Source organism: Hemicordylus capensis, chromosome 3 (assembly GCF_027244095.1).
Source record: "Hemicordylus capensis ecotype Gifberg chromosome 3, rHemCap1.1.pri, whole genome shotgun sequence".
Taxonomy (NCBI): Eukaryota; Metazoa; Chordata; class Lepidosauria; order Squamata; family Cordylidae; genus Hemicordylus; species Hemicordylus capensis.
The window spans coordinates 32,878,635-32,890,239 of record NC_069659.1 but is presented as its reverse complement, the minus strand read 5'-3'; positions in this window follow the sequence as shown (position 1 = coordinate 32,890,239).

The following is an 11,605-nucleotide window of genomic DNA, read 5'->3' as shown; positions in this document are numbered from 1 at the left end:
GTGAAACAGCTTATTTTCAGCTGGGGGAAGTGACAACACAAAATGGCCATCTTATCTTCTTATACGGGTGTAGACAAAGTCATGGAGGAAAAAGTCTGTCAATGGCTATTAGTCATCAGTTGACTATCCATGCTCAGAGGCAGTATGGCACTGTATAGAAGTCCTTGGGGAGCAACAACGGGTGATGAATGTTGTCCTTGGTGCCCTGCTTTATGCAGAAGGTCCCATGAGGTAGCCCCACCCCCATCCGTGAGCATCCTCTTGCTCCAGAAAAATAGTGAGTGAATGAAGAATGACAATTCTAGAGTAGAGAAAAGACCTAGAGCAGAAACAGCTTTGCCCTGCTGGGAGGCAGGCGTAACATAATCTTACCAGATAGACTCTCTCTCTCTGGAATAGCTGCATATGCCAGCAGCAATGCAAAGGAGTTCCTGTCATCTTACAGATAAGGACATAGGGACATGCCTTATACCAGGCCAGACCGTTGGTCCATATAGTTCAGTATTGCCTACACTCACTGGCAGCAGGTGTGCCCTACCTGGAGAAGCCAGGGGTTGAACCAGGGACTCTCTGCATGCCAAGCAGATGCTCTAACACTGAGCTACAACCCCAGATGGTCCTGCATGCCTTCTGTCACAGCATTCTTTCCCCCATCCGCTCTTCTTTGTTTTCTTTAGCTTTCTTACTGTTCATGTCTGGACCTCTGAGCCAAGATTCCATGTAGGACAGAACTGTGACCCTTCACACTGGTGAACAGCTATGCAGTCAGGTGTTTTCATTTCAAATTCGGATGAGCCATGTGGGTCAAGGAGCTTCCCATTTCCCTGCCCCACTCTCATGCTGCTGCTGGGCTTTGTGAGCCAGCTGAAACAACACAGACAGTGGGGGCCACCGATCCCATGTTTATTTCCCATGCAAATCAAACAATAAACCAAGCAGATTGGTTCATCACTCACAGAAATCTTCAGCATATGCAGGGAGATGATGGGACATACGGTCTTGTGGCAGCAAGCATGAATTGCCCTCTTTGCTAAGCAAGGCCTATTCTGGCTTGCATTTGGAGACTAGAAGTGTGAGCACTGGAAGATATTCCCCTTAGGGGATGGGGTCACTCTGGGAAGAGCATCTGTATGCTTGCATGCAGAATGTTCCAAGTTGTCTCCCTGGTATCTCCAAGATAGGGCTGGAAGAGACTCCTGCCTGCAACCAAGAGGTTTTTGTTTTTGTTTAATTGTAAACTGGCCAGAGACATGAGTTTGGGGTGGTATAGAAATTTGATAAATAAACCTTGGAGAAACCGCTGCCAGTCTGTGTAGACAATACTGAGCTAGATGGACCAATGGACTGGCTCAGTATAAGGCAGTTTCCTATGTAATGACACATGACACTGCAGTGCTATTTAGCTTTATCTAAGCTCCCACAAACCACTGTTTTGCGGGGACGGATTCTCTCCCAATATAGCACCAGGTCCTAGAGATTTCTGTGTTATAAGCAGCCCTTTTGAAAAGGCTTCTATTGAACCACTTGACCAAACTGTTAATGGAGAGCTACAGATCTATTACGGGATGTGGGGGAAATATTAACATGCATAAAGTAGGGGATGGGCAGGTGGTCCACCAGTGATCCACTGGTGAAATCCATACATGAGCATGTGAGAGGGACATAGGAAGCTGCCATATACCCAGTCAAACCATTGGTCCGTCTAACGGTTTTCCTCCAACTGACCATAACTGCCACAGATTCCTTCTCCTCATCTGCATATGGAATCCCCACTGCCCAATCACCACAGTATTTTCGCTGCCTCTGTTACAGGGGTTCCCAACCTGTGGTGCTCCAGATGTTGTTGAACTACAACTCCCATCACCCCCAGCCACCATGAATTGTAGCTGGGGGTGATGGGAGTTGTATTCCTGGTACCTGTTGCTTCCTGGGATTCTTGAAACAAATGCTGGATCTTGGTCTGCTCTTGCAATATACTTCTTACATGATGTGTTCAGGATTGCATGAAAAGATCCTATGTTTGCACTGTTCCTGCATGATTTTGAAACACACCCAATGAACCATGGAGATTCTTCTCTAAAACAAAAGAAGTTAACCATGCAGGTGTTAATGGAACTGCGAGTGCTGGCTAAACATTCCAATCAGGCTTTTGGGCTAACATGGGGAATCAACATGACTATATAGAGCTGTCCACCACTATCAGCTTAAGCAAAGGTTTGGTCTGGGAAATGATGAGAAGGTGGAAGTGCAATACAATCTATTATATTAATTCTCCTGGGTGTGCCTTGGAATGTGCGTCCCAGAGCCCAGCTGATTGGCTGGGCAGTGGATGCGCCTGATTGGTTGAGGCGCACCCAGAAGGATTGGTTGCCGTGGTGGCAGCCCAGCCATGGAGGCCAGAGGTGGCGGGCCCGGCCTGGCTGTGGAAGCAAGGCACAGGAGGGGGGGAAAGAAAGTGGTGGGGGGCAGAAGTGGCAGTGGGGAGGAGAGGTGGCTGGGCCTGGAAGCAGAGACTGGGGCAGAAGGGGGGGAGGGAGAGGTAACTGCTGGCGGACCCAGAGAGAGTGGAGCAGGAGGGAGGGGAGGGAGGCAGGAGGGAAGGGGAGGGAGGGCAAGAGAGAGTGGGGCAGGAGGGGGGAAGGAGGGTGAGAGAGGGGTGGGAGAGAGAGGGAGGGCAAGAGAGAGAGTTGGCTGGGAGAGGGAGAGAAGGCAACAGAGAGTGGGGCAGGAAGGGGCAGCAGAGAGTGGGGCAGCAGAGAGTGGGGCAGCAGAGAGGGGAGGGGGTAAGAGAGAGTGGGGCAGGAGGGAGGGGGGAACAGCCAGCTCCAAAGAGCGCACAGATGCTCTGTGCGGGTTGGCTAGTTAGATTTATTTAAGGATAAAAGGGGGACAGGAAGGGAAAAAAGGTGATTAGGCAAAGCAATAAAATTCTAACTAGTAGTAATAAAAATCTCATGTAGAGGCGTTTTTGCTTAAGGTCCAAATTGTCAATTAATCAGCTTAAGGCTTATTGGAGAAAGGACTAAAATGCAGGCTTAAAGGAGAAAAGAGAAGGGGGTGAGTAGTTTTGAAGGGATAGGAAGTTAGTATTACTGGTCTCGATCTGTTGGTGCATTCATTGCACTTGCAGGGAAATACCTGGGCAGACCTCCTCACAAGGGTAGGGCAGAAAGGCAGGAAAAAGAAGAGGCAAGTGGCACAGCGTGACCACTCTCAGGCTGAAGAACCAGCATGGTATAAGTCTGTGTAAGTGTGAGAGCAGGGTCCTTTCTCTTTGGGTCCAGAGTAGGTTCTGAGAGTTCTCTGGATGTCCTAGGTGCTCTAAACATGTGCTTGGATCTCGGATACAACTAGGCAAATTAATATCCTGGGGCCATGCACAAGCCATGCACCCTGGCTGGAGGGGCTGAAACCCGTGTGGAACAAAGGAATTCATGTTTGCATAAATTCGTCAACTTGGGTGTAAACCCACTGGACAAAAGGTGGAATGGTTTGTAAAGAAGTGTCCCTGTAAGTTTGAATGGGTGAACTTAAAGCTTATCTGCCAACTGGGATGTCCAGGTGGAGAGAGAGATGGTTCTTTCGCATGTTAATTACTTCAACTCCTGGTCCTTGCGAAATCATTAGTGTGTTGATGGTGGAGTGGGGTGTGCCATACTTATCTGAGTTCCTGAGGAGAAGATTAGCGAAGCTACTTCTCTTTTGCAAGAAGGGGGTTAACGATTTCCCTTGTGAAGGTCTCTTTGACTCAGGGTATACTTTGCTAGCTTTTCTTCTCTTTTGAAAGAGAGGCTATGAGGATAAATAACTATAGTCGCTTGTTATTCTGATCTTGGGTAGCATTGTCCCATGTTAGTTTGTGCTAAGTGACAAAATTGCATAGTTATGGGCATGTGCAGAGTTCATGATCCCATGAGCTCAGATATCCAGGATGAAGGCTGTGAGCCCACAGCTCCAAATCACATAGAGGTGTGCTGACTGCAGCCCCAAAATAAGCTGTTCTGGCAACCCAGCCCACCCTTAAAATAAAGAACAGTGGCTGGATAAACGTGGCAATTAGGTTTTGTAGTGATGAAGTTTGAGTCTGAAGATTAATTTCCTTGTTCAAAGAATGCACGATACCAGGCTTGTGTCAAGTGGCTTGTGCCTGGTATAAGGCAGCTATGCAGCAGGGGAAGATAATGGAAATGGGGTATTCTTGGCTACAAGCCTCTATACCATCCAATGTAATATATGTACCTATTCATACACTTATCCAGCAGCCTGATCCATTTGCATCATATAGGAATAACCACATGCACCTTCCCTTCATTGAAGCTAAGGGGATATGGTCATGGACTTTCCTTACAGTAGACAAAAAGACACTATTTCCATTCTCTTCTGCTCTTAAGAGGGAACCATGGCTCACATGCTGTGCAGTGTCCAGTGGGCATTCCAGCACCGTTGGAGCTGCCGCATGCTCCTAACACAGCCTGCACACAGGTGCACAAAAGCACTCTTGCACAAATAGCTGATATTGTGTAAATGCAGTGGTGCAGCCATTGGAGATAATGGCTGTACCATCATGCAACTGTGTCGGTACAATTTCTTGCATTTGTACATGAGCACTCTTGCACAACTGTGTGCACATTGTGTTATGAACACACAGCAGCTCCTGTGGTGTGCAAAACGCCCATGGGGTACTGCACAATATGTGAGCCCTTGTGAATCTGGGCCTTGAGGTTTATTTTTTCTCAGGCCTGTCTGCTACCGCTGCCACCACTGTCCACTTGCCATCATTCAAACTGGGTGAGATTTGGGCCCATGCAAACCTTCCCTTCCCTCACCCTTGCTTTGTAAATCCTAAGTGCCCCTAAAACATGCTCTTTTCCCTATATGCCTTGGTTCAAAGGTAGCCAATAATGGAGGGCTGCCAATGTCAATCAGGAATTCATTTCCATGATGACCTCCCTTTTTCTATGTGTCACGGACTTGCTCACTTTATGCACTGAAACAGTTCGTTCATCCCAGGAATGAAGCTTTTGACAGCATCGCCTCCCTTCTGTTTTACGCATCAGTCATTCAGAAAGGATGCTTCTGGCTTCAGAATGCATTTCTGTGTCAGGCAGAAGATGGCTGACAAGCTGAACCCTGATTAGCTCTTGCGGTTGGCCCTGCAGGCTTGAGCCTGGGTACATTTGTTTCCATTAGTAAACTGAGCAAACATGACAGGGATGCGAAAAAGGCCAAATAAGCATACTAAGTCTCTGAGTACACGACATTGCCTACAGAGAGCCAGCATTGTGTAGTGTTGGACTACACTTTGAGAGACCCAGGTTCCAATCTCCACTCAGCTGTGAAAGTTGCTGGATGGCCTGGGGCCAAGGACTCCTTCTCGCCCCAATCTACCTCACAGGCCTGTTGTGAGGAGAAAGTGAAGGGAGGAAAGGACCATATGTCCTGCCCTGAGACTCCTTAGAGGAAGGGTGGGATATATGTGCAGTCAAATAAACTTGATATTTTCCACCTGCATCTGAAGAAGTGGGTTATAACCTACGCAAGTCAATGCGTTAAAATATTAGTCTAAAATGTGCTGCCTTATTATTTTTTCCCTTTCTAGCCTGTATAACTAACTAACATGGCACGTCACATTTACTTTTACAAAATTCAGTAAAATAGATAATGAGCATAGATTGTCTCTCCGACAAGTCTCTTGCTAATTATGTCTTTTACAACATTTGTATTTGTTTGCATCTTGAGCCATTTGTTCTTTGGCTCCCTCTATTATTTGCCTCATTACTGAGTTCTGAGTTACATTTTGCTTTGCAGGCCAGTAGCTGCGCTGAGCCCCAACACTCAATAGCATGGGGTGGCAAACCTCAGGTTCTCCAGCTGTTCTTGGACTACAGTACTCGTTCTGGCCAAGCAGAGGTTCTCAAGCTCTTGCTGGGCTGAAAGATCTGTTATGCAAGATGGATTGCACAGCATGAGGTGGCCAAGCGGATGTCCCCCAACGGTTGTTGGCTGTAATGCTTGTCATTGCATCATGCGATGGCCAAGTGGAGGACCTCCAGGTGTCCTTGGATTAAAACGACCATCATCACACCCAGGTGCATTCCACAGCACGGGGTGACCACCTGGAAGATCTACATCTGTTACTCTACTGCAAGGCCTGTCACCCCAGAAGGTGACAGGTTCTCCAGCGGTGATGAGATTTGAACACTACCCTCATCAACACAGGTGTATTCCACATCAGGAGGTGGCCAAGCACAAGTTCTCAAAGTCTTGTTGGATTGCAACACCCCTCAGTCCAGATGCATTCCACAGCATGGGGTGGACAAGTGCAGGTTCTCCAGCTGTTGTTAGACTGCAATGCCTGTCATCTCAGATACATTCCATAGCATGAGATAGCCAAGCACAGGTTCACCAGCTGTGGTTGGACTGCAATGCATGTCAACCCATATGCATTCCCCAACATAGGGTGACCAGGTATTGGCTCTCCAGTTCTTCTCAGACACAACACCTATCACTCCAAATGCTTTCAACAGGACAGGCTTGGAAAGCGTGGGTTCTCCAGCTGTTGTTGGACTACAGTGCATGTCACCCTAGATGCATTCTGTAGTACAGGGGTGGCCAAGCGTAGGTTCTCCAGCTCTTGTTGGATTGCAGTGCTCGTTCTCTCCAGATGCCAAGCGGAAGTACCCCAGTTGTAGGATTGCAATGCACTTCAGCCCAGATGCATTCCACAGCATGGGGTGACCAAGAGCAGAGCTTCTCCAAATCTCATTGAATTGCAGTGCTCGTCACTCCAAATAAATTGCATAGGATGAGGAGGGAAAGCGGAAATTCATCAAGCTGTTATTGGCTTGCAATGCCCATCACGCCACACACATTCCTCAGCAAGGGGCAAAAAAGTACAGGTCTTCCAGTTCTTCTTGGCTTGAAATGCCTGTCAACCCAAATGCATTCCAAAGTGTAAGGTGGTGCAGCGGATGTAAACAGAGCTTCTCCAACTGTTCTTGTACTGCAGCGCACATCACCCCAGATGCATACCACACCAGAGGATGAAAAGACACAGGTCCCCCAGTTCTAGGACTGCAACATCCCTCATCCCAGGTGCCTTCCACAGCACAGGGTGGCAAAGCTGCATGTTCAACAGCTCTTCTTGGACTGTAATGCACGTCACCCAAGATACATTCCACAGCACAGGGTGGCCAAGCACAGGTTCTCCAGCGGTCATTAGACTTCAACACTATACTCGTCAACACAGATGTATTCAACACCATGAGGGAACCAAGCAGGGGCGTAGCTAGGGCAGAGGGGGCCCGTGTTCATCCCTCTCTCTGGTGCCCTCCTCCCAGAGTGAGGGAGATAATGAAGAAAATCGGGAGGGTGGAGCTGGAGGCCCGTGTTCTTTGAACCCTTTCGCTCAATTATAGCTACGCCCCTGGAGCGAAGCACAAGTTCTCAAACTCTGGTTGAACTGCAAGACCTGTCACCCCAGATGCATTCCACAGAACGGGGTGGCTAAGTGCAGGTTTTCCTGCTTTCATTGGACTGCAGAACCTGTCACCACAGATGCCCTCTATAGCACGGGGTGATCAATAACAGGTCTTCCGGTTCATCTTGGCTTGAAACGCCTATCGCCAAAAGTGCATTTCATTGCATGAGGTGGTGCAACAGAGGTAAGGAGGGTTTCTCCAAGTTTCCTTTACTGCAATGCACCTTATTCCAGATGCATTCCACAGCATGGGGTGACCAAGAGCAGAGCTTCTCCTGATCTTATTGAATTGCTATGCTCATCACCCCAGATACAGTACATAGGATGAGGTGGCCAACCAAAAGTTTGTCAAGCTTATTGGACTGCAACACACATTACCCCAGATGCATGCACAGCACAGGGTGGCCAAGCCACAGGTTAACCAGTTCATCTTGGACTGCAATGGGTCTCACCCTAGATGCATTGCACAGCACGGGGTGGCCAAGCACAGGTTCTGCAGCTGTCATTGGTCTTCAATACTAAACTCATCACCACACATATATTCCACACCATGAGGGAGCCAAGCAAAAGCTCTCAAACTCGGGTTGTACTGCAGTACCTGTCAGTCCAGATGCATTCCACAGCATGGGGTGGCCAAGTACAGGTTCGCAGAGGGTATTTGTGCATGTGCAGTGGCAGCCCAAATCGCGGCCGCTTCCTTTTACGGAGGCCCAAAAGGGCCAAAAAGGCTACATTTACCCGGCTGCGGCAGTGATGAGGAAGGCCGGCGGGGGGAAAGGGAACCCGCGCTGACACACCACACACACACACACACACACACACACATGCACACACGGCTATAGCAAGCTCCCCAAAGGGGCTTACAGGCACTTACTTTTGCATTAAAAAAAATTTTTTTTTTAAAGTTCCGGTCCGGCCTTGAACCGAACCAGGCCAGACGGTTCTGTGCACACCCCTAATACAGGCGGACGGGGGGAAGGGATTGGCAGGAGGACCAGGCCCCAGGCAGGTGGGCCCTGGCCAAAAGGACTGGGATGGGAGGAACAATTAACAACAGAATACACACATGGTAGGATGATGACCAGGCCCCAGCCAGGGTCTGGCCTGTGATAGGATGCAGAGGCAGGAAGGGAACAATTACAGAACACACACACACACACACACACACACACACACACACACACAGGTAATCCCAGCAGAGAGGAAGCCCAGAAGAGAGGAAGCAGGAGCGTCCATCCACTTCCCATCCAGTGCTGCCTGGAGTGAGAGACCAGGTGGTTGCTGGGGTTCCTTCTGCTGTTGCCTTTCTGCTTCTGCTTCCCCTGTGGGGCTGCAGCCTCAGGGTAACATATGTGGGAAATGTGGGCAGGATTGGGACCAGCCCCTGAGTGACTCAGCTGTTCCTTGGGTCACCTGCTCAGTTTTGGGCTTTATAGAAAGGCTCCTTGTGGCAGCGGGCCAGCCACCAGTGGGGTCGCCACTGAAGGGGCCCTTTTGGTGTCGCCCCTTCGGGGCAGAACAAGGGCAAGGGCTAGAGGACTTCTCTTTAATCAGTTTTAAGCTGTTTGGGACTTGGGTTGAAGTTGTTGTAATGTGTTTGGGTTCGTCTGAAGATGAGAGGACGGGGCGCCTTTGTTGACTATGGGGCAGCTATCCTGGTGGTGGTGGGGAATAGAAGAAGTAACGTTGGCAGGTCAGCAGGCTGTTCCAGGGGAAGGGTAGTCAGAAATTTAATAGTTGTCTCCCTTTCTGGCTGTCCTGCCAGCTCTTTGACCTCAGGGAGCACTGCCAACAACCCACATAGCCTTACCCTGCTCCTCTGTAATGCCAGATTGGTCCAAAATAAACCTGGACTCACCCATGATTTGATCATGGATGAAGGGGCCGACCTAGTATGTATTACCGAGACTTGGTTGAGGAAGGCTAGTGGTCCAGTCTGGTCCCAGCTTCTTCCTCCAGGATATTCTGTAGAGGAGCAGGTGAGGGGACGTGGGCAGGGAGGTGGAGTGGCTGTGGTCTATAAGGATAACATCTCCCTTACCAGGGTCCCTGTTAGGGTATCGGACCATTTTGAATGTGTGTACCTGAGTTTGGGGACCAGGGATAGATTGGGACTTCTGTTGGTGTACCAATCGCCCCACGGCCCAGCGGAATCCCTTACTGAGCTCACAGACTTGGTCGCGGAACTCGAATTGGAGTCTCCCAGACTCTTGGTGCTGGGGGATTTCAATGTTCATTTCGGGACCAATCTGTCTGGGGTAGGTCAGGAGTTCATAGTGGCCATGACAACTATGGACCTATCACAAGTGGTCTCTGGACTAACTCATATTGCAGGTCACACACTTGATTTGGTATTTTATTCTGATCAGGGTGGTGTTCCGTGAGTGGGGACTCCTGTGATTTCCCCATTGTCGTGGACAGACCACCATCTGGTTAAGGTTGGACTTACAACCACTTCCCACCTCCACAGGGGTGAGGGGCCTATTAGAATGGTCTGTCCGAAGAGGTTATTGGATCCAGTAAGATTCCAAGAAGGTTTGGATGGATTCAGTGTTGGCTTTGCCGGTGATCCTGTTGATGCCCTGGTTGAGAATTGGAACAACTTGCTCACCAGGGCAGTAGACGTGATTGCTCCCAAGCATCCCCTCCGACCCACTTCAAAATTGGCCCCTTGGTATATGGAAGATCTATGGGGGCTGAAGGGGCAAGGTAAGTGACTGGAGTGCAAGTGGAGAAAGACTCGACTCAAATCTGACAGATTGCAACATAGAGCACATTTAAAGATCTATGCTCAGGCAATACGTGCGGCAAAGAGGCGGTTCTTTTCTGCCCGTATTGCCTCAGTGAGTTCACATCCAGCAGAGTTGTTCAGGGTTGTGAGGGGACTAGTATCTGCTCACCCTCCCTTGAACCAGAATTTGGAGTCATCAGTTACCCGCTGTGATGTGTTTAAAGAGTTTTTCACAGATAAAATCTCTCATTCAGGCCAACCTAGATGGAGACCCCACAATTAATTTGATGTCTGAACTGGAGGTGCCCAACAACTCCTCTTATGTGATTTGACTAGATCGGTTTTAGTTTGTGACTCCTGAGGATGTGGACAAGCTGCCTGGAGCGGTGAGGCCTACCACTTGTTCTCTTGACCCTTGTCCAACATGGCTTGTTCGATCTAGCAGGGAGGCTGTTGTAGACAGCCTGGTGGAAATCATAAATGCCTCTCTGAGGGAGGGCAGGATGCCTCCTTGTCCTAAGGAGGCAATCATTAGACCTCTTCTAAAGAAGCCTGCATTAGATCCCTCAGAGTTGAGCAATTATAGACCTGTTTCCAGGCTCCCATGGCTGGGCAGGGTAATTGAGAGGGTGGTGGCCTCTCAGCTCCAGGCGGTCTTGGAGGAAACTGATTATCTAGACCCATTTCAAACTGGTTCTCGGTCGGGCTATGGGGTGGAGACTGCCTTGGCCTGATGAATGATCTACAATTGGGAACTGACAGAGGAAGTGTGACTCTGTTGGTCCTTTTGGATCTCTCGGTGGCTTTCGATACTATTGATCATAGTAGTATATAGTATATCATAGTAACCATAGTATCCTTCTGGAACGTCTGAGGGTATTGGGGGTGGGAGGCACTGTTTTACAGTGTTTCTGCTCCTACCTCTCGGATAGATTCCAGATGGTGTTGATTAGAGATTGTTGCTCTTCGAAATCTGAACTTAAGTATGGTGTCCCTCAAGGTTCCATATTTTCTCCAATGCTTTTTAACATCTACCTGAAGCCGCTGGGAGAGATCATCAGGGGATTTGGAGTTGGGTGTTACCAATATGCTGATGACACCCAGATCTACTTCTCCATGTCAGCTTCTTCAGGAGCTGGCATATCCTCCCTAAATGCCTGCCTGGAAGCAGTAATGGGCTGGATGAGGGAAAATAAACTGAAGCTGAATCCAGATAAGACGGAGGTACTTATTGTGCAGGGGCAGAACTCTAGAGATGATTTTGATCTTCTAGATGGGGTCACACTTCTCCAAAAGGAACAGGTTCGCAGTCTGGGAGTACTTCTGGATTCACACCTCTCCCTGGTTTCTCAGGTTGAGGTGGTGGCCAGGTGTGCTTTCTATCAACTCCAGCT